Below are 26198 nucleotides of genomic sequence, written 5' to 3'. Positions count from 1 at the left end.
AGCTGGGCTGGCAGAGAGCTCCGGTGTGTAGAGCAGCAGGGAGCAGACCGCAGCAGGTGCTGTATCTATTGGCAGTAGGGCTGTGTATCCTTGTGCGGCATCAGGTAGCTGTGGCAGTCGGGGTTGGATTTGACAGGAAGTTCACCTACGCGTTTCAATGCTACTCCGACGTCTTTGTCAAGGTGTGAGTGTCAGCTATCTTATGCTCTATTTAAATAGCCAGACAAACTTATTTAGCATGATTGATTAATTTAATTGAATTGATTAATTTAAAACTCCTGTTAGAAGCGTACCTTGTCAGTTGTATATCTGAACCTCAATTAAAATTAACATTAACATAGTTCATGAATTGCATATTATTATTTATTCATATTTAGACTTAGACAGCATTTATAAAATAGACCTCTTATATAAACACACGTAATTTCATATAACATTATAACATTATAGCATTGTTTTAAAGAGATTCCACATTTATTCATATGCTTCTTACATACTAAATGAATGAGTAAGGATGGTGAGAATTTCAATAGTTCTTGAAACAATTAGGTATTTCTCTATTAATCTAATACACATGTATATTACATAGAAGGCACAACATTTATTATAAGAAGATATATAGTGTGTTCTTCAAAAAAGATAATTTATGTAATGACTGAGATACACATGGAGAGGCTGATTCAAATACATTGGAATACATGGTCAACACCCTTTTTGGAAGATGAAAAATAAAAAATATATATGTAAAAATAAAAATAATAAAAATCAATAATTAGTTATTGATTAATAATGAAAAATAATAATGAATAATAAAAAATGTATATAAAATTAAATATAAAACATAATAAATAATAAGGGTATAGAAGAAGAGAGATTCTAACTATGTGCATGGGTGGAGGGTCACTCATAATTTATAAATATAGGTACCGAAGGTGAAAAATTAGAATACAGAATTTAATTCCACTTGCTCATTCAAACCATCTGGATATAGGCTATTCATCTGAAAAATCCAGAATAATTCTTGACGACATAGGGACCTGAACCTATCTCCCTTCCTGATTGTTGGGGAGATATGTTCAAGACCCATAATTCTAAGAGAACTATCATTGCCATCATGTTCGTTTGCGAAGTGTCTGGAAACACTATGAAGCATATTTCTTTTCAGGATATTTCTCCTGTGTTCCAGAAAACGTTCTTTAAGACCTCTAATGGTGCGTCCTATATATCTTATATTTTCACAACTACATGACAGCATATAGATGACAAATTTAGTGTCACAATTAATAAAATATTTTATTGTTATAGTTCTTTCATTATAGGCTCTATTAATTTATTTTATGTTATGTAAGATATATTTGCATGTTATGCATCTGGTTTTTCCACATCTGAAGCAGTCCTGTGGTTTTTTAGTTAGCCATGTCTCTGTCTTCTTCACATCATGGTTTTTAATAGATTTTAGAAAGCTTGGGGCAAGATTATTTTTAAGCGATTTGTTCTTTCTGTAACTTATAATTGGTTTTTCAGGTACAATATCTTTTAAGATTATATCATGTTTTAAAATAGAATTATTTTCTATGGCACATTTTATTTGGAAAGATGATTTGTTATAAGTGGAAACAAATGCTAGATTGTTGTTAAATTTATTGCATTTTAAGGGATCTTCTTTATTTATTTGTATTAATAATTGTTTTTTGTAAAAGGTTCTCTCTTTAATTTTTTCGACCTCAGCTAAGGCTTTTTCAATAATTGATCTGGATGGCCTCTTTCTAAGAGGTCATTACATAAAGATTTGGCTTGTGTCTGAAAAGATTCAAAGTCGGAACAGTTACTTCTAATGCGCCTTCAACTGTCCTTTCAGAATATTTGTTTTCCACGGTAGGTAGTGGGAACTTTTAAAGTGAAGATAATTATTACTTGCAATATCTTTACAGTAATTAGTAGTGGTAATTTTATTATTTTGTATTGTTAGGGTGAGGTCTAGAAAGTGTATCAGGTTCCTGTCATATGTGTGTGTAAAAGAAAGATTGTGAGAATTACAGTTGAGAGAAGTGACGAAAGATTGTGCACTAGAGGGGTCCCCATCCTAAATAATAAAAAGGTCATCAATGTAGTGGCCATAGAGGACCAGAGACCCCCCGAGCTCCTTGTCCCACACATGGGAGGACTCAAAGTCCCCAAGTATAGGTTGGCGAAGCTTGGAGCGAATCTGGTCTCCATGGCTGTACAAACCACCTGTAAGTAAAATGTGTCAGTAAACAAAAAATAATTGTGAGTTAGTATGTAATGAATACTGTGAAGCAGAAACTCTCGATGTTGGTCGGTTACGGATTCATCCAAAAAGAGATATTTTTCAATCCCCAACTCATGGGGGGATATGTGTATATAGCGCTTTCACATCAAGCGTGAGAAAGGCATATGTTTCTTTCCATTCCACTTCTCATATTATATTGAGAAAGTGGGTTGTGTCTTTAAGATGAGACCTTAATTGAGCAACATGGGGTTGAAGAAAAAAATCTACATAGTAAGAGAGATTAGAAGTGAGGGAGTGAATACCTGAAATAATGGGTCTCCCGGGAGGTGAAGTGAGGCTTTTGTGAATTTTGGGTAAATGATAAAAAATAGGTGTGACTGGAAAAGGGACTGACAGGACCCTGTGTACATCTTTCGAGATAACACCTGTTGAGAATGCTGTATCTATAAGGGTGGAGTATTCCGTGGTATATTGAATGGAGGGATCTCTGTCCAACACATGGTAAAAAGTGATATCATGTAGTTGGCGGAGAGCCTCCTTGATGTAATCTTGTCTGTTTAGGACTATGATTCCTCCTCCCTTATCTGCTTCCTTTATTACCAATGTTTGGTCTTTAGTTAGTTCATGAAGTGCTATTTTTTCCCATTTTGTTAAATTTGAGTTGGTACTTTTAGTTTTAGAACAAATCGATTTGAAGCTATCTAACGTGGATTTATAGAAAGAAACATTCAATGTTCACACTTTTGTTTCTTATAAGAAAAAATTCAGACTTAATTTTGAAACTATGATCTTTTTCTTTAATATCAAATATTTTAGTTTCACTAGGGGTATCATAGTTATCATTTAGCAGTTCTTCTAGAATTGACAGGGCTTGAGTATCTCCACTGTCTAAAGTGATCAGTATTTTGTCCACTCCACTAGTGTCATTCTTTTTATTTGCGAAATAGCGCTGTCGACATAAATTATGGATGTATCTATTAAGATCCATGTAATAGCTCAAATATATTTGGTTCGGATGAAGGGGAGAACTTTAAATCTTTTTTAAGAAGTGTTAGTTGGTTTTCAGTTAGTTTCCTATATGATAGATTATAAATGCATCTGTCATAACCAGTGACTCAATTTTTTGTATTTTCCATTTTATTTAGCGATAAAATTTGGTTCTTTCTAGTTCTACCTCTTCTCTTTCCACGGACCGAGACAATATTCATCTTTTTGGAGTCATCAGAGGGTTGAATCTGTTTTGTAGGGGAGGGTCTCTGGGGACCCGAGAGTCCCCTCTTCCTAAAAAACCATCTCTGTTCTCGTTGTTTAGATCTCTCCTTTTGTGGTCTTTGGGAATAGCACCTAAATTAGATCTATTTGTGAATGATACCACACCCGTCTCCAGAATTTCTCTCTTAATAAACAAGCTGAACATTGAGGTTTAATAATGGCTGCCAAATTTTGCAGAAGGAAAGAAGGCCTAATTTTAGTGAATGCATCCAGGGATGAACTGGCACACAGGACTATAAAACATTTAATTTAACAACTTACCTGGTGCGGTCGCATAGGATGAAAGTGTAGCCGGCAGCGCTTTTTTCTGACATGGTCGTACCTGTCTGGTAGCTGTAAAAGAGGAAATCCTTTCTGCACACGTGCAGAACAGGTTCCTCCTGCTGCTTCGGCTCCCGGGACAGATGTAGTGGTCTGTCACTGCCAACTCACTTCCAAATTCGCGCCCCAGAATGCATTACTATATTTCCCCAGCAGAGGGTGTTATGCACTTTCCAGTATAGTTTTCTTCCAGTGCTGTTTCAATAATTACACACACACACACACACACATTTTATTCCAATAATAATGCCAGGCAAGCGTAAGAGCAGTTTGTCAAAAATATCCTCTAAGGCTAGAGCAGTAAAAATTGCTTGTAGTGAAGAAACTTCTGCACAAACACAAATGAGAATGCACAGGTAAGCTCAGCGACAAATTAAACTTTGAGCATCTAACACCCAAGAGCAGACTATTATGCACCGACAGACTGCTGCTGATTATGAAACCTTATTTCAAGCATCCCAATCAGCAACAAGACACAAGGTAGTTATACTGCATCAGCAAGGTTTCTCCCAAGAAAAGATTTCAAAGCAGACTTGGGTTTCAAGATGTGCTTTTCAAGCTCTTTTAAACAAGCACAAAGAAAAGGGCAATTTTGAGGACCGTAGACACAGTGGCCGGCCAAGGAAACAGTGCATTAGATGAAAGACACATCATGCTTACTTCCCTTTGAAATCGGGATATGTCCAGCATTGTAATCAGCTCACAACTGGCAGAAATCAGTGGGACCCAGATACACCCATCATCTTTTTGGAGAAGTCTGGCCAGAAGTGGTCTTCGTCGAAGAATTGCCAAAAAAGCCATACCTTCGACATGGAAACAAGGCCAAGCTACTCAACTATGCATGAAAACATAAGAACTGGGGGTGCAGAAAAATGGCAGCAGGTACAAAATTTTAAATATTTGGCTGTAACAGGAGGCATTTTGTTCGCCAAAGGGCTGGAGAGCGGCACAATAATGAGTGTCTGCAGGCAACAGTTAAGCATGGTGGAGGTTCTTTGCAAGTTTGGGGCTGCATTTCAGCAAATAGAGTTGGGGATTTGGTCAGGATTAATGGTGTCCTTGATGCTGAGAAATACAGGCAAGTACTTATCCATCATACAGTACCATCAGGGAGGCATCTGACTGGCTCCAAATTTATTCTGCAGCAGGACAGCGACCCCAAACCAACAGCTAATGTCATGTCAATGTCATAAGAACTATCTTCAGCGTAAAAAAGAACAAGGAGTCCTGGAAGTGATGATAAGGCCCCCACAGAGCCCTTATCTCAACATAATCAAGTCTGTCTGGGATTACATGAAGAGACGGAAGGATACGAGCAAGCCTACATCCACAGAAAATCTGTGGTTAGTTCTCCGATACGTTTGGAACAACCTCCCTTCCATGTTCCTTCAAAAACTGTGTGCAAAGGTACCTAGAAGAATTGATGCTGTTTTGAAGGCACAGGGTGGTCACACCGTATATTGATTTGATTTAGATTTCTCTTCTGTTCATTCACTTTGCATTTTGTTAATTGATAAAAATAAACTATTAACACTTCTATTTTTGAAAGCATTCTTACTTACATTTTTTCCACACTTGTCCAAAACTTTTGCACAAAACTGTACGTATAATAAATAGTGTGGGCTTTGTACAGGGGTTGGGTATGGGATGCTGGACCTCGGCATCCCGGAAGTCAGAATCTCAACCCCGGCATCCCGACATGGTTAGGATACCGACACCTGTTGGTCATTATCCTAAGCCTCCCCCTCTTCATACATCTATCCCTACCTCCCTGCTGCCTAAACCTAATCCTGTCCTTCTAAGTCCTAAACCTAAGCTCCTCCCCAGTGCCTATCCCTAACCCTCCCTCCTTAGTGCCTAACCCTAACCCTCTCCCTAGTGCCTAACCCCTAACCTTAATCCTAACCCTCCCCCTAACCCCAGTACTTACCAGCGGGATGCCAGCGGTTGGGATGCTGGAGCCAGGATTCTGACAGGTGTCGGGATTCCAGTGCTGGCATTCTAAGTGCCGGCATCCCGATTGTTGGGATTATAACTACATGCCTTTGTACAGATTATTTTTCCACACAGTCCTCATACTTGTCTAAGCATTTGTTCCAAAGGTACACCAAGACATATATCCTGGCATAGAAGAAATCAGTGTCAAGCATCTGAAGCCAGGATATGAGGGCTTGCTGAACTTCACCATCAGTTGTGAATCTCTTTCCACCCAGATTCTTCCTCAATAGTCCAAAGAGATGGAAATCACTCAGCACCAGGTCAAGGCTGTAAGGAGGATGGTCCAGTACCTCCCAATGGTAGTGCCATAACAGCTCACACGTGCTATTGGCTGAGTGTGGCCTGGCATTATCGTGAGCAATATGACGCCTGTTCACAGGAACCCAGGACAAGTTGGTGATGATGTGCTCTTTAGATGCAGATATGAACTACGCATGTTTCCGCCAGCCTCGCCTTCTTACAACTGATGTTGGGACAGTATGACTGACATGAGGTGCAATCTAATGGCCGTGAGTGGAAGCAGTTGACTATCTGTTCTGGCCTGGCAGGAGATTAGAATGAAATAGGGAACATTACACACATGAAAAGTCTTGTTACCCTACTTATTGAACCACCCTCCTATATATATATTGTGTTGGACTGGGGCATGAAGGGCCCACCAGGGATGGCAGTGGTAGGGGCCCAAGCTTAAGGTGGTATGGTAAGCCATCAGTGGGAGTGTGACCAGCCAGCACAGAGGGAATTGGACAATCATTTGTGAGGACATAGAAAGGCTCCTTTATGAAGGTGGTGTCTTAGGGCCGCCCACTTTCATTGGAAGTAGGGCTAATCTTGGTATAGTTTCCACAGAAACAAACCAACCATGATCCTGCTCCACTAAGTTACTGACCCCTAGAGGAGGGGGTGAGACCCTCAAGCAGCAGGGTGGGCCCCACCGGGGATTTCCCCTGTACACCTGTGGGCCAGTCCGACCCTATATATATATATATATATATATATATACTATGGTACTGACTTAGTCTACAAGATCCAGTTAGTTAGATTTCTACTCAGTCAGATGTTCGGCCCAGCATCTCTCCACACTCTGGTGATTAAAAGGTGGAAAGAGCTCATGATGTAAATTAATACACCTAAATTAGATGTGACCTTAGTTAGATCAGTACTATGAGCAGTTCAGTTTCTAGACAATATGCTCCCCAGGGCGAAGAGTTACAATACGTCCACTCTCACTGTCAACACTGACAAAATGTCAAAATCTCGACACATGAATTTTGGGATAGGCTTAGGTTGCAGTTAGTGTTAGACTAAAATAACATTGTGAACATATTCTGACTGTTGGCATGTTATACCACACCACATGTGTCAATGCATGCAGCAACAGCTTTAATGTCATTCTTTTATAAACCTAGTGCCTGATTCAGAAAAAAATAGGTTTAAACAAATGCAATCCACATTAAATGGTGCAGCACTGGAACTATGGTGAGCGGATCTGAATCAGGCCCTTAGTCCTTTATTTGTAGGATAATTAATCAAGATTTTAAACAGCCACTGCAACCACTCATTTTATTTGAAGAAAAATGTCTGCAAAGATGTTGTAAGTGCAGCCTAATGGAAAGGTCTGCGGAAAGGAAAACTGCTGCTGCTACACCACTGTTGAATCGTAACTAAACCTTTAGTACATTGCTGCCTATAAACCTCTAAGATTCACCTGCCTAGAACCTCTAAGACAAAACCTGCCTATACCTTCTAAAACCACAAGATGTCGCTAATTAGCACTGTATTTAATTATACCATTAATAAAACTCTAAGACAGTTGAATAGTGGTCCAATGCGCTAAAGATTATTATTCAGGTAAAAGTACAGATGTTACCATGCTATCATCTAACAATGAGCGCAAAATAAATTGTACAAACATTAGGTCATAAGGTACAGTCAATACATACGCGTGCGCTCTGGGACCAGATACCGGCATCAATAATGAGACCTCCGTCGAACAGCATAACAGGAACACCGCAGACTGGCATCTTGTTTCAGAGCACTCACATATATACCTGTACTGGGATAAGCAATACAATAGAATATGTTGGCAGGTTCTCATTGGTTCCTCTTCTTGCTTCTTCTGTTACGGTACAATTCATAGGTCAGTGCAAAGACACGACCCAGCCTCTAACAGCCTGATTGTGTTCACCTTCCCGCTGCATAATAAATCTAATCTAACTATGGCATACAACATTTCAAGAAGTTATTCTCTCTAACATTCATATTTCATAGCTGCATGTTCTGATCTTCTCACCGATGCCACCGGAATGCTGTGGGAACAGAGTAGATCAGTACGGCACCAAACACTGTCCAATTGTCATTTACTAAGCCATAATTACAGAAAACATTAATTTCTTTATATGCTGACATTGCGATTAAATCAAATAATAATCATTCCTTTTGCGCTGCGGGACCATTGCTTTTAAATGTGTATGCGGGGAGAAATGACACTAAATTGCATTGTGCGTTTGAGGGTCTGTGGGGCACTTAGTGACCAGCACTAAGTTGGAATGGCTTCTGTGTATGTGTGTGAGCATGCCAGTATGGGTTTGGGAAAGGTCACTAAAAAGCTGGCTGTGCGTCTAAATCGTTATTTTGCGTTGTCCTATGTTTAACATGAAGTGCAGGGAAAACACCACTAATTTGCTACTTTTTGCTACATCGCGTATGTGTTAATGTGAATGCAGGAAAAACACCACTACTTTGCTACTGCTCAAATATAAGTCTATGGTGATTTTAATGTGTTGCAAAGTTATTTTATGTCTGCTAAACACCATCGGTAGGTGTTAGGGGAAGATTGTCAAAAAGCTGTTCATGCTACTTTTTAGCAACTTTGCGTTGTGAGTAGCAAAATTGCTACTTTTATCAATTTTGCACTGTGGATTGTGTACTATGTATTATTGACAAAATGGCGCTTGTGTAAGCTTTCTTTTCTAAAATGGAGTCTTGCTGCCATTCACAAGATGGCGTTGTGCAGGTTTTCCTGATTGCCAAACAGATTCTATCTTACCCAATTATTCGGTTTCGACACCACCTGAGTACCAGTCATAACTTACCATCCTCACTGCAATCCAAGTGACACGGGAACAACTGATAATGTATGTTAAAATACCATGACATGGGAGCTCAGCCCTATCACCCAAAGTGGTCAGCTACGTCGCCTTTCCAGGTTTTCCTGCTCACTTTACCAGGCTGTCAAAACCGGTTGGTTTTACCTTTTAAATGATTGTCACTTTAAAAGATTGTGTAGACTCGCCAGGAACTCGCTGATGCGTAGCTATTATAGATGCCAGGCTATTATATCTCCCCCCGCCTAGATGTTTCCCGGATCCTGAATAAGTTTGCAGCAGAATCAGCTATGGACATTGATTTGGACATATGGTTAGAAATGTGTTCACCATTGCCAAATGTATTTGCCAGTCATATTCAGTGATCACATTAGTTATTTTACAATTTTGTATACTTTGTACAAACAATCAAAATTATATTATTAATATAAAAGTATTTTAGAGATTTATTTTTTTGAATTAAACTGCAAACACTACTGTGTTCTCAGGGTCTGATTCAGCAAGCATCGCGCTGCTGCATTCGCACGCAGCCGGTCGATGTTTGCAATTTGCGCATGCGTATAAATCGCAGAGCGCAGTCCAGCCATAGTGATCGGGAAGCGATTGCAGTGAGCAGGCAGAGTCTTCACACAGTGATTGACAGGAAGTGATCGTTTGAGGGTGGTGACGGGGGGTGGTCAGAGATACGGAGGTGTGCCTGGGCTTTTGTACGCCATTACAGGGGCAAGTATAATTAAGCCCCTGCAATTGTATACACTGGCAGAGGTCTAGATGGCGACAGGATGTTTAGCAGTTTGTGAGGTAGGGTCAGGTCAGCCACAACTGTGCGAATGGTCCGATGTTACTCGATGTTGCCGATGTTTTTGCTGATTTGCAGATGCATGTCATGGGAAGTGGGCGGCTTTAAACAGTGGATGGCATTTTGGTATAGTGCTGCGGTTGCCGTGCGAGTGCTATCATTAGCATATTTTCACAGCTAACGAGTGCGTGCGAACGCAGCCGTGCGATCCGTGGTGAATCAGGCCCTCAGTTTGCCATTTGTGGTTCGCTGTATCAGAAATAACTGGGGCTAAAAAGGGAGACTGGTTCTCATTAAAGAATGAATTTAAGTTCAAATCTGGGCCGAATATATCTTAATATGTGGGCTACCAGTCCATATGTGGAATATATGTGCCCATTAAGTTTTTTAAAGTCAGCATTTGTGAGATATGTTTGATGAAGCTTTGGTAGAATTTGTGCTACCAGCAGGAAAAGACTCTGTTATTTTCCTCTTAGGATAAAATATACCACATTGACTTGTGGTGTACAACAGAAGATGTCATCAATGGGCCCAAAATAACCCGTCGCTGTGCAAGTGTTTGCTTACCTGCTAGCTGAGAGGAGCAGAGATCAGTGGCCTTGGGAGGCCCTGTAGGGGCCACATATCCTTCAGTATGTCTGGCCTACCTTTAGTTCTAGAGGTTCTAGTCATGTAGAACATTAATTGGCTACTGAAAAATATCACTATATATCGCATCATATCGATGCAATAAATAGTGATGTTTTGAACCAATATATGAAAATTTACCTGCTCTGCAACATCCTCCGATAAACGCCATCTCCATGATCACAAGAAGCAGCATAAAGACAGACATATCGGGAGTCAGATAAGTCTTCTTCACACTGCGCATGACCCGGCAGCAGGGGTTACAGTGGGCCGGAACTGGGCGGAACTGCATTCCGTCACTTCTATTTGGAGAAGGAACCAGTTCCGCTTCCTGCAACCCACCTTAGCCTGGGGCCGCAGAGGCTCCATTTGCCGGGCGCCCACTGAGATTTTGTTACCAGCGGGTGCCCGGCTCCAACCCCGCAGCGCCAGCCAGAGGCTGGAGCTCACACCTGAGTTCCGGCTTCCGGCTCTCGCAGTGCACTATGGGAGAGATGTTATGACATCTCTCCTATAGTTCCAAGGAGCGGCCAGCCGGGCGGACGCGGGAGTTGGGCTTAAGGTAAGTATTGTTTATTGGGAGCTGGCTGTGACCGTGCGTATGTGCGCTGCAGCAACATGATGGAAGAGAACCCGGGAACGGTGGTTATGGGGGGGGGGTAAATATAATGGGAATAATGGAGGGGGGGGAGGGACTGATCTGCTGAGCTGACACGTCAAATGTCGAGTACGTTTATTTACTAGTATAATGTATACATTGGAGGTTCCTTCAATATACTCACTGCAGTAAGTGCCATGAAAGTATATTAACACATATGAAGTACTTATCTTTAAGAAAATAGTATATTCTAAACATTATTATGTTATTACTGTTTATTTATATAGCACTATCATATTATGCAGTGCAGCACGATACAGAGAATATTTAACAATTCACAGTTCCTGTTCCCAACTAGATAATAACGTCTGCATTATAGAGACTAAAAACTAGTGAGTGTAATTGCCTCAGTGCCCGAAACTTGCAGCAACGGGGCAATAATAGAAGGAGTTTTGACCACATCAAGTCTAGACAGTTTAGGAATCTATGGTAAAATTATATAAACTTATTTACTTGTAAAGTTGTTACCCGCTAACATTTTTATGTCAAGTTATGACAGCTGAATTAAATCAAAGAGTTGATTCCTCCACACAAAGGAGAACATGTTTCTGCAAGACGCTGAGAATGGGAGGGTCTGAGACAAATAGAGCATCTTATACAGAAGGGTTCTCCATTCTCCACCCTGGGAAGATCTAAGGGTAAATTCACTAACCAGCGGTTTTGGTTCTAAACCAAAACCGACAGCTATCGATGGATATCGATTGTATTTAGCTGTCAAAAAAACTACTATTTGTCATCCATCCATTTCAGCTTTAATTGAAACCCAAACTCGATGTCAGTCGGTTTTTGCAGCTGTAAATATCAGCCGTTTTCATCTATCAGTTCAAAACCGACAGCAAATAGAAGTTAAAAAACGATGGCAAACCAGTCCAAACAGAAGCACTGCACAGATCACTGTGGGTGTTTTATGAACTTAGGGCCTGATTCAGACCCGGACGCTAAGTCGCAAACGCACACTATGGGCGATTTTCACACATCTGCGTATGCGGCAATATGCGTGAGCCACTCGCTGCGATCGGCAATTGTACGCTCATAGTACACAGGCTGGACGCTACTTTGAGTGACAGATAGTGCCGTATGTGGGTGGTAACATGGGAAGGTGCTTGTGAACGGGGGAGTGGTGCTGTGAACGCAGGCGTGTCTGGGCATCAAAACGGCGTTTAATGGGTGTCCATAATTAGCATGGAAGCGTCATTGTACACGTCACCAGGTTGTATTTCAGCCTGCAGTGAACGCAGTGCTTGCGGCGGGGTAGGGTCTACCTCAAAGGCTCCGATGGCTCCCGATGTTACTGATTAATCATACACTTCCTGAGATGACGTGTGCTAAGATAGAAAAAAGTGGGCATCTTTACACCGGCGTGTGTTCACTCTGCCGTCGCTCTCTAAGACAAAGGGGGCGTCCTTATGCCTGGCCGTGCGATTGTGGCATTTCCATATCCACCTGCTAACGGCTGCAAGAGAGCGCAGCTTAGCGTCCGGGTCTGAATCCCCCCCTTAGAGTCCATGAGTTTAAAAGTGGGTCCTCGCTTATATATATATGTCAATGGAGAATAGTGGACATATGTAACAAGGGAAGAGTGTTACATATGCTCTCCACGCTCTTATCATGTCACATAAGTTCCTTGACCATCCACTCTTTGTCACATGTGCTTACCAACTAACTGCTGCCGGGCTCCCATCCTTACAGCAACTCCAATGTCTGGTGCTCCGTGTGGGTGCAGAGAGTGGTGACTCACAGATGCTCTGCACAGACTGACCAAATCATTGTACAGCAGCCCCACTACTAAATAGCTCTGACCAATCACCACATTACATTAATAGTCCCACTTTATAATCTTAACACCATACCCACAATAGATAATTGCTGTTGGAGGCACATTGTTCTGTCTATTTTCTACATTGTCTGTGCACATGTGGGAAGCTGGAAATCAGCAAAGGATGGATTTGAAGTTAGTCTACATGGAAGGGGAAAGATAGAACGAGCAGGGGGGAGAAGTAGGAAAGCAGGAGAGGTAAGGAAAGTGAAGAGCAGAGGTGCAGGGACAAAGAGGAGCCAGCAGAACCATCAGGATGGAGGAATAGATCAGGTCACTGCCCTGACGTTGTGCACCATGTCTGTCATGCAAAGCATCCTGCACTAGCCTGACAAGGTCCTGGGCCAGTCAGTGTAGAGGGCTGGCCCAGGATCTGTTGTTGCCTGTTCCAGTGATTGACAGTTTGCTGCTGTTTGTGGCCAGAGAGAGGGCGGCGACGGTCTTCGTTTCTCAAAATGGAGGCATGTCGCCGCTGTTGGGTGGAGAGTGCATTGGCCAGGATTTCCTGGCCTATTTTATTAATCTGCGGCAGCCGGCTTGCATGACCCCATGGTCACTCAGCCGGCCAAAGGGATTGCAGATGATCCAACGACATGTATTTGGACGCTACTTGGATCAGTAATACATGAAGGAGGCGTGATGCCTCCTGCTGCATTACCATATTACAGCTATCGCATCTGCTTATATACAGTATTACAGCTATCACAGCTGAATCACCACCTCTGGTCTGCAGTGATTTCTGAAACTCGAGTCATTTTGGAAGCTATACTGATTCCTGTTCTGTAAGTCAGTCTGCTCCTGATATACCCCATTCCAATGGTGCGAGGATACACGTGCCTGCACTGTCATTTACTCCTAATTTGCTGCAGGTTTATTTCAGGGTCCAGTCTTCAACCAGGGCAACACCAGGTATCCCAGCAAGTTACAAAAACACAATGGGGCTGTTTCAAAGTTGGAAACAAGCTTTTATAATGTGCAGAGAGATTCAGAGGTGGGATGGCTTATCAGTGGCGGGTTGGGCCGAGGGGTAGGGTGCCATTTGCCCCCCAGGCCAGTACAATTCTGCAGTGCTGGGGCCGTCAATGCATTTTTTTTTTTTGCTGCCTATAACTGCACAGCACCACCTAGAATCTTTGACTGTCTTTAATAAGACAGATGCTCGTACCTTCAGAGGGTGAGCAACACTGGGGTGAGAGTAGGGCTGCCTGATGACTCCTCGGATCTTTCAGTCAGTGGTCCGAGAAGTCATCATGAAGCAGCCACGCCCCCCAACCCAGTGCTCTGCCTCTCTATGTAATGTCCAGCAGCAGCCGTGGGGGGGAATTTTTAAATAACTTCTATGTAAGTGCAGTACAGTGAGGGTTGCTGCAGCTACCAGAGGGGGTGGGGTTATTTTATGCTGAGGTATTAGGTGGAGGGGAATGGGAACACAAGGGGAAAGATGAGTGAACCCTGTGTGGGATGTGGATAGGGGAAGTGGAGGGAGCCCTGTGTGGTTTCGGATGTGGATATGGGAAGGGGAGCGCAGTGTGGGTTGTGGATGGGAGAAGGGGAGCACAGTATGGTATGTAGAAAGGGGAGCACAGTGTGTGGGATATGGATGGGAGAAGGGGAGCACAGTGTGTGGGATGTGGATGGGAGAAGGGGAGCACAGTGTGTGGGATGTGGGTGAGAGAAGGGGAGCAATGTGTGGGATGTGGATAGGGCAAGGGGCACACAGAGTGGGATGTGGATGGGAGAAGGGGAGCGCAGTGTGTGATGTGGATGGGAGAAGGAGAGCGCAGTGTGTGGCATGTGGATGGGAGAAGGGGAGCGCAGTGTGTGGGATGTGGATGGGAGAAGGGGAGCACAGTGTGGGATGTGGATGGGAGAAGGGGAGCACAGTGTGGGATGTGGATGGGAGAAGGGGAGCACAGAGTGGGATGTGGGTGAGAGAAGGGGAGCAATGTATGGGATGTGGATAGAGCAAAGAGAGCACAAAGTGGGATGTGGATGGAAGGGGAGCGCAGAGTGGGATGTGGATCACAGAGTTGGATGTGAATGGTAGAAGGGGAGCGCAGTTGTGGATGGGAGAAGGGGAGCGCAGTGTGTGGGATGTGGATGGGAGAAGGGGAGCGCAGTGTGTGGGATGTGGATGGGAGAAGGGGAGCACAGTGTGTGGGGTGTGGATGGGAGAAGGGGAGCGCAGTGTGGGATGTGGAGCACAGTGTGGGATGTGAATGAGAGCGCAGTGTGTGGGATGTGGATGGGAGAAAGGGAGCAATGTGTGGGATGTGGATGGGAGAAGGGGAGCGCAGTGTGTGGGATGTGGATGGGAGAAGGGGAGCGCAGTGTGTGGGATGTGGATGGGAGAAGGGGAGCACAGTGTGTGGGATGTGGAGCACAGTGTGGGATGTGAATGAGAGCGCAGTGTGTGGGATGTGGATGGGAGAAAGGGAGCAATGTGTGGGATGTGGATGGGAGAAGAGGAGCAGTGTATGGGATGTGGATGGGAGAAGGGGTGAGCAGTGTGGGGGATGTGGATGGGAGAAGGGGTGAGCAGTGTGGGGGATGTGGATGGGAGAAGGGGAGCACAATGTGGAATGTGGATGGGAGAAAGGGAGCACAGTGTGGGGGATGTGGATGGGAGAAGGGGAGTGCAGTGTGTGGGATATGGATGGGAGAAGGGGAGAACAGTGTTGGATGTGGATGGGAGAAGGGGAGCACAGTGTAGGATGTGGATGGGAGAAGGGGAGCGCAGTGCTGCATGTGGATGGGAGAAGGGGAGCACAGTGTGGGATGTGGGTGAGAGAAGGGGAGCAATGTATGGGATGTGGATGGGAGAAGGGGAGCAGTGTGTGGGATTTGGATGGGAGAAGGGGAGCAATCGGTGGGATGTTGATAGGGCAAGAGGAGTGCAGTGTGTGGGATGTGGATGGGAGAAGGGGAGCACAGTGTGTGGGTTGTGGATGGGAGAAGGGGAGCACATTGTGTGGGATGTGGATGTGAGAAAGGTAGCGCAGTGTGTGGGATGTGGATGGGAGAAGGAGAGCACAGTGTGTGGGATGTGGATGGGAGAAGATGAGCACAGTGTGTGGGATGTGGATGGGAGAAGGGGAGCGCAGTGTAGGATGTGGATGGGAGGAGAGCGCAGTGTGTGGGATGTGGATGGGAGAAGGGGAGCGCAGTGTGGGATGTGGATGGGAGAAGGGGAGCGCAGTGTGGGATGGATGGGAGAAGGGGAGCGCAGTGTGTGGGATGTGGACGGGAGAAGGGGAGCGCAGTGTGGGATGTGGATGGGAGAAGGGGAGGGCAGTGTGTGGAATTTAGATGGGAGAAGGGGAGCGCAGTGTGGGATGTGGATTGCGAAGGGTAGCGCAGTGTGTTGGATGTGGATGGGAGAAGGAGAGCGCAGTGTGTGGGATGTGGATGGGAGAAGAGGAGCCCAGTGTGGGATGTGGATGGGAGGAGAGCTCAGTGTGTTGGATGTGGATGGGAGAAGGGGAGCACAATGTGGGATGTGGATGGGAGAAGGGGAGCACAGTGTGGGATGTGGATGGGAGAAGGGGAGCAATGTGTGAGATGTGGATGGGAGAAGGGGAGTGAAGTGTGGGATGTGGATGGGAGAGCAGTGTGGGATGTGGATGGGAGAAGGGGAGTGCAATGTGTGGGATGTGGATAGGGGAGGGGAAGCAGTGTGGGATGTAGATTATTATTTATATATACACATGTGTATATATTTCTAAATATATAATGTATATTATGTACATATATACACTAGATATATACATTTACTTTATTAACCATATAATATAACATACTGCATCTATAGTTTTCTGTCAAAGTTTTTTTTCGTTGACAAGCCTGGGCCACTAGCTTGTGTTTGCCCCCCAGATTGAAAGTTGCCAGTCAGCCTCTAGGGCTTATCATGACTGAACTATATTGCAATGTATAAATAAAGCTGTACAACATTTGAGCTGCATGCAAAATAGAAAATATTTATCCAAAATGTATTTGTATCCATTGCATTGCAACATGGTTTGTCCCAAGTTACTCATTTTGTTTCCTTTGAACCCAACTATGAATCAGCCCCGATGTGTTTTGACTGTCTAACCCAGTGATTCCCAAACTGTGCACCGTCGCACCCTGGGGTGCCTCAGGACACTAGCAGGGGTGCCTCTGGTTGGTGGTCCAGCACCAAATCAAATTGTTTATGGCCAATGTAATGTAAATATGTGGACAAAGAAGTGCAATCCTGTCCACCACCACATAAATGAGCTAAGCACAATATACTTCACTTTACTACATTTTTTTCAGAATTTCTCAATACCAAACTTTTGGTTTGAGGTGCTGTGAGAACAATGCTGATACTCTAGGGCGCCGTGATTCAAAAAAGTTTGGGAACCACTTGTCTAACCCATAAGGTCAGCATCCTACTATGAAGTGTTTTAAAGACACACAGAACATGTGTATTGTAACCTCTGCTACGTCAATTAGAGCAACTCCCACTTTTCTTTAAATGAGTAAAAGCATAGAGTCTAAGGCTGGGTACAGGGGCGCCGAGCGGGGGGGGAGCGGGTACAAATTACCTGGGCCCGGGCTTGCTGGAGGGGCACAGCAGGGGCCTGGGTCCGGCGCCGCTCCCTCCCCCTCTTACATTACACAGCAGCCCAGCACTCACTGCGCCTCCCCTCGCTTTGCGGCGCTGCAAAACGTTTTTTTTCCTAAGGGGGCGTGGCCACGCCACCCACAATTAGGCCACACACCCTTTTTACCAGGACCCATCGCAGCTCTTGACGGGCCTGGCTGGGTGCACACGTAAAGATTTTCTGTCCAACCATCCAACTAGTTGATTGGTTGGAATGAAAATCTGGTAAGGAATGAAAGTAAATGATAATCAGCAATTTGCTCCCAAATGCCTTAAAACGGACAAAAACTGTTGTTTGAACAAATTGTTTAGATCAAACATTTAACAAACTTGTCTGACGACCATTTTCATCTGTTTTCTGGCATTTAGGAGCAAATTGCTGATCATCATTTACTCCCATACCTTACCAGATTTTCATTCCAACCAATCAACTAGTTGGATGGTTGGACAGAAAATCTTTATGTGTGTACCCAGCCTAAGGGGTATACTTACTAAAGGGTGACTTTAATCGATGCAAATCGATCAACATAGATGTGTTTCTGGGGCCGAAATCACACATTTACTAACAGGTGAGTTTTGTTTAGTTTTTTCAGTGTTAGTAAATGTGTGATTTAGCCCTTAGAAACACAACATTGATGTTGATCGATTTGAAATGGATTAAAATCGACCTTTAGTAAATATACCCTTAAGCATGTTCTGGGAAATTACACAGGGCCTGATTCAGAGATGTATGCTAACCCGATGATTAGCATACATCTCCGATAGTTTAGGGTTTATCCATGCGATCCCACTCGCAGACCCCCGCCAAGCCACAGCGTGTTTAGGGGGCAGAGCGTTGAATGGTTGGCCACTGTTCCAGGAAACAGAGGCCAGGGTCTGTGTCGGTGGAAGCAGATTTCTTGGCCTCGCAGCTGCCAGAAACTGGCCAGGCTGTGATAAGCTTCACATACTGCAACGTGGCCAAAGGAGCAAACAATGGTCGCAATGGTGATCCCTGGTTTCGAACTCGGTCGCAACGCTGGGATCGCAGATGCAGGAAGGAAGGGTTTCCTACATTTCAGATGGACAGAATTGCACAGCCGCTTGTATGTGGCTCTGCCATCCCGTCCATCTCTGAATCAGGCCCACCGTCTCTTCTCTACTCTCCTACACTGGAACAGTAGGAGGTATGGAATGGCCTCCCAGGCTTTTATTGTGTATGGTTAACAATCAGATTGAATTTTTTTTTTCTGTCCTCATTCAAAACATCAACAAATCAGGATAAATTGGAGGTGAATGTTCTGTGTAGTGAATTAGAAGACTATATTGTGCCATCAACTGTCACTTCAATTAGTTTTAGTGTTATTAATGATAATACAAATTGCTTAATTTATTTGTTAACAGTTGCTTTTGAAATGTGACTGTGAGATTAGCCTTGCAATGACTTTGATCATCTATGTACAGTTTTTTTTTTCCTCTCACCTCCTTGACAAGAATTTAGGAAGAGTGCACGGTGCAATTTTAATTATACTTTGTACAGCATACACTTCCATTCTGTGGTTGTTGCTCCTATTCAAGGAATAAAGAAAGCCCCAAGGAGCTGGCAGGATGCCTTTGTAGTGTACCTGATTCCCCACGCCACGCTCTGACCTACAAGTGCAGCAATTGGAGGAAGGGACCGGGCTCCTGCTGTATGCAGCTCATTGTGACCATTACAGAATGAAAGGATGCGTTGTGCATAGTGACAGCCAGTGTGAATTCTACAGGCTTTCATTAACGAATTAAAAATATTTTGCCGTCTTAGATATACTTCTACCAAATTTAGTAAAGTAATTGTGCGTTACCTTCTACCTTGCAAAAAGTCAGATAAGAGAAAATTGTATGTTTTAAAGTTGCAGTTACATATACAAGGATTTATTAACATGTAGTCAAACATTTTATTAATGTATAGCCATTTGAAAAGGAAAGTACACCCAGTCTTTCATATCCTTTCAGAACAGCTTCAGTTTATCAATGTCAGAGGGCAATTGCTTATGTCCAGAACAAAGGACTCGTCTCAACATTGCAAGTGGGGTTTGTTTGGAATTTCGACTTGGAGATTCCAAATTCTAGATTTGTTTCTCTTTCAGCCTATAGTTGTAAAATGACTGTGTTGTCCTATTACATGATCCACTTCTGGTCATGCTTTATTGTCAGACAGATGAATTCCCTTTATCCTTCTGATTACTTATGAAGAAGGGTTCATGGTGGATAGTGATGCGTCCAGCTCCTGTAGTTTCAAAACAACCCAATGCTGTAGCCCGACACTTGCATGTTTGTTGGTTGGCAGAAGATTCTTGCGGTGATAATCATTATTATGTGATGAATCAAATAGTCAGTCCAGATTAACACTACTCAATACAGTGGTGCAGAGTCTAACATGGCACAAGTGTCCTCCAAGAACCCCGGTGGGTGATAGCACTGGCAGAATGCAGAAGATAATGTGGAAAGAAGAAAGCACTAGCTGAATGTATAGATGACAATAAGGCAAGAGGCACGAAGATCTCACAGGCAGAATATAAACTGGAAGTAGGTCTCAAAAACATGGAACAGCTAGGGCAAACAGTTTCCAAGCAAATACTTAAGACAGATACTCTGGTTTAGTGCACAGAGTAGGTTTAAATAGAATGCTCACCGATGAGGATGTTGGGTTTGGTCATGTGACTGAGCCTTTAAAGTGCACCTTAAATTCCAGTAAACTGCCATCTTTTTTCCCCCCAGAAATAAAGTGCTTTATCCTAGCAATACCATCCATGAAAGACCCGTGTTTTTTAGTCTTTACCTAAGGAAGGATTGTCATTCTCTAATCCGCACAAAGGAGCCCATTTATTAACAATCGCATTTGCAATGCGATCTGGGGGCCTGATTTAGCTTCAGACGGAATTGCAAAGCTGCTTGCAAGCAGCTTTAAAATTCCATCTGTGCAGATATGGTAATGCACGCCTCCTGCTGCATTACATATCCGAGCTGCGTTGTCCAACGCAACATCGGATACTCTGTGGAACATCGGCCGGCTAAGGTGATGAGAGGAAGAAGCCAGGAAATCTCCGTCAGCCGACAGAGATCCTAGCTTCTTCTATTCCCCCCAACGGCGGCGTCACGTCTGTTTTGGGAAATGGAGTGCATCGCCACCACCTCCTCCCAGCCCACAAATGGCAGCAGACTCTCAATCACTGACAGTCTCTGTGGGGTTCTCAGAACGGGTCATGCGCCTGTGTAGATTCCCGATGATCGGGAATCTGCGTTCAGCAGTGCACTAGCGTGCACTTCTGAATAAGGCCCTGAGTGTGTTACTGGTTGTGGCTTGTATCAAAGAGCCCCCGCAGGGGGCTCGGAGTGAAGAGACCGTCTCTTCATCTATCCACTCCTGTGCTGGGCCCCTGCACATACGTGGTCTACAGCCCACGCCTGCGCCGCGGCCATTGCTGGGTAGGGCTCATCCAGGACCCTTTCGCGGCTTCTATTGAGATATAGAGCCCACAGCTTACAGCATCACAAGTCCATCTTTAGATGGCATTAGCTGAGGGGGCCAAGCTCCAGAATGCGAATCTGACAGCATTGCATCTCCCATAGCAACCTATGGTAGCTACGGTTGCTGTCGGAAATGGAGTGACAGCAGCAGATATCGGAGATATACATTGCAAAGATACTAATTATTTGTGGATAGTTTCCCCAAAAACTGGTGTTTTTCAGGGAATATGCCACAAATAGTTAATGATAAATGGGCCCCAAGACTGAAATGTAAAATTAAACTTGTGGCCAATGAGGGGAGGGGGGTGTACACTAGAAGTAACACGTGATCACCAGGTGCCACAGCAATCAAATATGGTGCTTAACATGTCACATTCAATATGTCTATACACTTTAAGTCTATATTGCCAGAGGCATACGTTTTGTTGATTTTGTCGGTTTGATTTATGACTATTTAAATTCTCTAAATATAATATAATCAATGTAATTATTTATACTTTCATTTTTATTTTCACATGGGCCATGCCAGACATACCTACTGTACATAGTGATTGTACACATATATTTACTCAATTGCTGTAAGTCATGCTGCCATCCCCTCAAATATTTTGCAGTTTTATCAAAAATGTACTGACTGCTAGCATTTATACTGGCTCTAACCTTATATCAAAATAAATACAAACTGCAAGCAAAAACAGCACGTTCCATACAAGTGGATCAGCAATTATGAGCAAGTTGGTCAAAGACATACACAATCACAATTACCAGTGTTCTATCAACTGGATGCTATGGGTGAACATTTGACATCTTTTTACTGCCTGCTAATATATTGATTGGTGGTAATCTGTAAAACAAGATTATTAACCTGAATAATGCAAATCAGAGATAATGTAGTATAGCACAATGGAAAATTACTTCTATGATCAAACAATGAAGTGATTTAAAATTACGTACTGGTTTGCACACAAACACCATCAAGGTGGCAGGTCAATTCATCGGCCATTAGAGTTTGCGTTAGAGGGATATATCTGCAGTAAAAGTCACAGCACCATTATATTGAAGAAAGGGTAACTCATGTAACTTGTCCAATTCGTGCAGTTAAATAATCAAATATTTCAAATAGGAGACAGCTTTACAGGTACAGAGTGGGGACAAAAATAAAAGATTAACACGTAGCATTGATGATGCCACTTATTGGGGTTGTGTAGACTACAAGAGACACCCACAGATTTCTTTAATTACCTTGCATAACATATGCCAATGAGTTATAACATTAAAACCACCTGCCTAATATTGTGTAGGTCCCCCTCGTGCCACCAAAACAGCTCTGACCCGTCGAAGCATGGAATCCACAAGACCTCTGAAGGTGTCCTGTAGTGTCTGGCACCAAGACAGCAGATCCTTTAGGTCAGTGTTTTCCAACCTCGGTCTTCAAGGCACACCAACAATCCAGTGATAGTATCCAGTAATTAGTGATGTCCATGCTTGAGCACAAATGGTTAAATCAAAATAACTGAGGTACTAATCAAGAAACCTGTGCTCAAGTATGGCTATACTTGAAACCTGGTCTGTTAGTGTGCCTTAATGACTGTGGTTGGGAACCCCTGCTTTAAGTTCTGTAATTTGCCAGGTGGGGACTGCATGGCTCGGACTTGTTTTTCCAGCACATCACACAGATGCTAGACCTTGAATGCTTTGGGGCCTATTAATCAAATATTATTTGCGGGCTATTCCCTGAAAGCAGACGTTTATGGAGGATACCCACAAATATTAAGTATCCCCTGAACGTACCATGGAGGCACTGGAGCAGATATCTCCGATACCGGCTGTGGTTCATCCATTTCCGACAGCAGCCCCCATAGGTTTTTATAGGGGCTACAAAACAGTGAGATCTATGAAGCTCCAGAATGCGAAGCTTCCAAAGCTTGGTCCTGATAGGATAACGCCATCTCCACATGGCGTTATCCTATAGTAACCTATGGAAGAATTCATCGCCTCCCGGTGACCCATGCGCCGGCCAACAGTGTGCGCCAGGGACCTGAACCAATAAGTAGTGTTGGAGATGCACTGCCTCAGTTGTCTAGCCATCACAATTTGGCCCTTATCAAAGTCGCTCAGAACCTTACACTTTCCCATTTTTCCTGCTTCAATCACATCAACTTCAAGAACGGAGTCTTCACTTGCTCCCTAATATATCCCACCCATTGAGAGGTGCCTTTGTAACAAGATAATCAATGTTATTCACTTCACCTGTTAGTGGTGTTGTGGCTGATCTGAGTAGATACATGTAGCGGCCATTTGAGTGTTGTTTGTCTGTAGGCATAGATAGCGGAGACCAAACGCATGATCCCAATAGTCTGTGAGCAAGTGATAGGGGACAAGAAATCACAATGACAGGGTGGTTCTGCAACCTTGAATTACATTAATGGCCAGGACAAACTATATAGAACATTACATGTCACTGTCCACCTTGACTGACTTCCTCTGTATTGCGCTCTCCCGGCTGCATACGGATTCCATGCAGCAGTTTGGAAGTATAGGAGAGTAGATGCACTCTATTGTAAACAGATTGCAATGTGCTTGATCTGACGATACAGTGAAAGCCTATTTTTATTTTGGATTATAAAATAAATATTTAATCTTTTGAAAGGAACTAAACACAATTTCTGTGCCAGACTGGTAATTTTGTGGGGGTTCAAAATTATCCAGTAGTATTAGGTTGCCATACCTCCATTCACAAGTCGTGCGACCAGAGAGAAGCAGCAAAAGGCTTCCAACATCCTGAAATTATAGGTGGCTTGGTGGGGCAGTAGAATCCAGGGACAAAGTCCTGGAAGTTTGGGCAGGAGGCCTAAGGATTAAATCTCCCAGTCCAAAATAAACATTGCTGATGCCAGTACCAGGTTGACTGAGCCCCCTTGATCCACACTGACTGACACCATCTACCACTAAACAATAACCTATAGAGGTTAAACTGTAGCGAACAGACCTAGTAACCGTACATTCTAGTAGTTTATCAGTATGCATCCAGCTTGTTCCCATTTAAACTCCCATCCATGCAGGTATCTTGCTGTGACAAACACCTTAAAGCGCACAGCCCCAGATTTGTTTGTGTGTGGAACAGTTGGGGCTAAGTTACATTGTGCATGTTAATGATTCCCTCATCAGAGTAGCAAAAGTTTACCAGGCTCCATAACTGGAGCAGAGCTGCATGTAAAAAATAAAACATATAGCACACTGTGATGAATAAGGGGCTCTATAACCTGCCACAAGTAGATTTATAGCAGAGGATAGAGTGCAATGTTGTACCTAAATAGGTTAGTAAAAACCTGTGTTGTAATTTTCACCACAAGTGGCACCCATGAGACAGGAAATCTCTGCCAGACAGGTTCCAGGCTCTCTTAAGCTGCATATACACACACAACGATTTTGTTACCAACGATTTTCTGTCAGATTTTTTTAAAGTGTAATGAACGAATTTTTTTGAACAACAAACGATTTTTGCATATTCCCTTAATGAAAATCGTTGAGTTGGTCAGTCTGACTGAACTACAAACGTGCATGAACGATAATCGTTCGTTTTAACTTAGAAAGTAAACGATTTTTTCAACGATTGAACAATAAATGATATCATTAGCGATAGTCGTTCAAAAAATCGTTGTGGGTGTATGCACCTTTATAAAGATGTATTTTTGATATTTGTAAACAATTCTGTAATACACAAATGGTTTATCTGTGGCATGATCAAGTCATTATATATAGTATCAAGATTGGAATAATTCTGCCCAGTAGACCTAGAAATCACTAGTGAGCTATGGCCAAAAGGCACCAAGACTACTTGGCTCTGTATCATACACATTTATTAACACAATGTATCGGTGTTTTTTTTTTTTTTAATCTAATGTACAAGCTACATGGACAAACCTGGAACTTGTATGTTAGCTAATTTTGTGCTCTCTGACACATTTGTTGCTGAAATGTTAATGTGCGCCAGTCCTTATGCTGATTTATAAGGCAGTTTATTGCCTTCACTTTATACAAATGCTTCTATCACGTCTTACAGCCAGGAGGTACTCCTCCTTATCATTTTCAGAACAATGTTATTGGGAACAAATCTGGTTTTCATTTCAGAACTTTTAGGATGCAGTATTTCTTTTCTGCAGGTTATGGTGTCACTCAGTTATACGCGTATAACTGTCCAAAAAAGCTCTCAAATGTAATCCAGCCATCAAGCCAGGGATAGCATGTGGTTCTGATAACAAGTCTATCAAACCACAGTTAACAGTCAAAGCAGAAAAAAAAAAGAAAATGCTGAAGATACAGCCAAGTGACACACATTGCAGGTATACTGTGTAATGTCAGCACTGGTTTTACTAAGGATTAAGCTACCCTAACCTGGCGATAAACAACCCGACACGCTTGAGGTGCTACAATGGGGTTCCCCCTAACCTTAAACATGTCCAACATTACCCATATTCCATGTTAGTAAAACAATGTATTTAATCAAAGAAAGACTGACCTGTGATAACATAACAGACAATATTTTAATTACGCTTCTGCAGGCCACACACACATCTACGGCCCAATTCCCCTGTCTGCAGATGCCGATCCAATCTGCTGATGGGTAAAATATAGTAACTTTACCATAGCAGGTTGAATGCAATCTAAGGGGCACAATGTGCCATCACAGACTGTGCCCAGTGACGGTCGTGCAGATCTTGATAATCTTCACTCGCACCTCTGTGGGGTGCGAGGGAAAACATGAGATGCCATTGGGTGCGATGTGCAGTCCAGGGACAGCACATAGCGTCCACCACGTACGACTGAATTCCCCACTAAGAATTCTCTGAAAGAAGGTGTTCACACAATCAACAACAGAGTCGCGGCAACCGTTAACAGGCTATTCATTTGGGATTTCTTGATAGGCCTTATCAGACCCGGAAAAAAAATTCCTCATTAACGGCTGCCTGCCTGCGGGGCTAATTGAACAGTCCGGGGGATTAATTAGCCTGCGGCTATTTCCCCCTTATATGTGCTGTTGTCAAACATACTGCTGGTTACCCCTGAATGCAACTTTACCTCAATTATCTGGGCTGTGTGAATGGAAGCTGTATGGTTCCTGAGAGACTGGTTGTAAACCAATGACAAAACAAAATGGAAGTTGTATAATGAACAACACCCATCAAGAAAGCAACTTGAGAAACTTCTCATTTGTCTTCCATATCTTAGAGAA

The sequence above is a fragment of the Taudactylus pleione genome, unplaced genomic scaffold (assembly GCF_031769625.1).
Source record: "Taudactylus pleione unplaced genomic scaffold, aTauple2 ptg000439l, whole genome shotgun sequence".
NCBI lineage: Eukaryota > Metazoa > Chordata > Amphibia > Anura > Myobatrachidae > Taudactylus > Taudactylus pleione.
Note: the sequence above shows the minus strand (reverse complement) of the source record.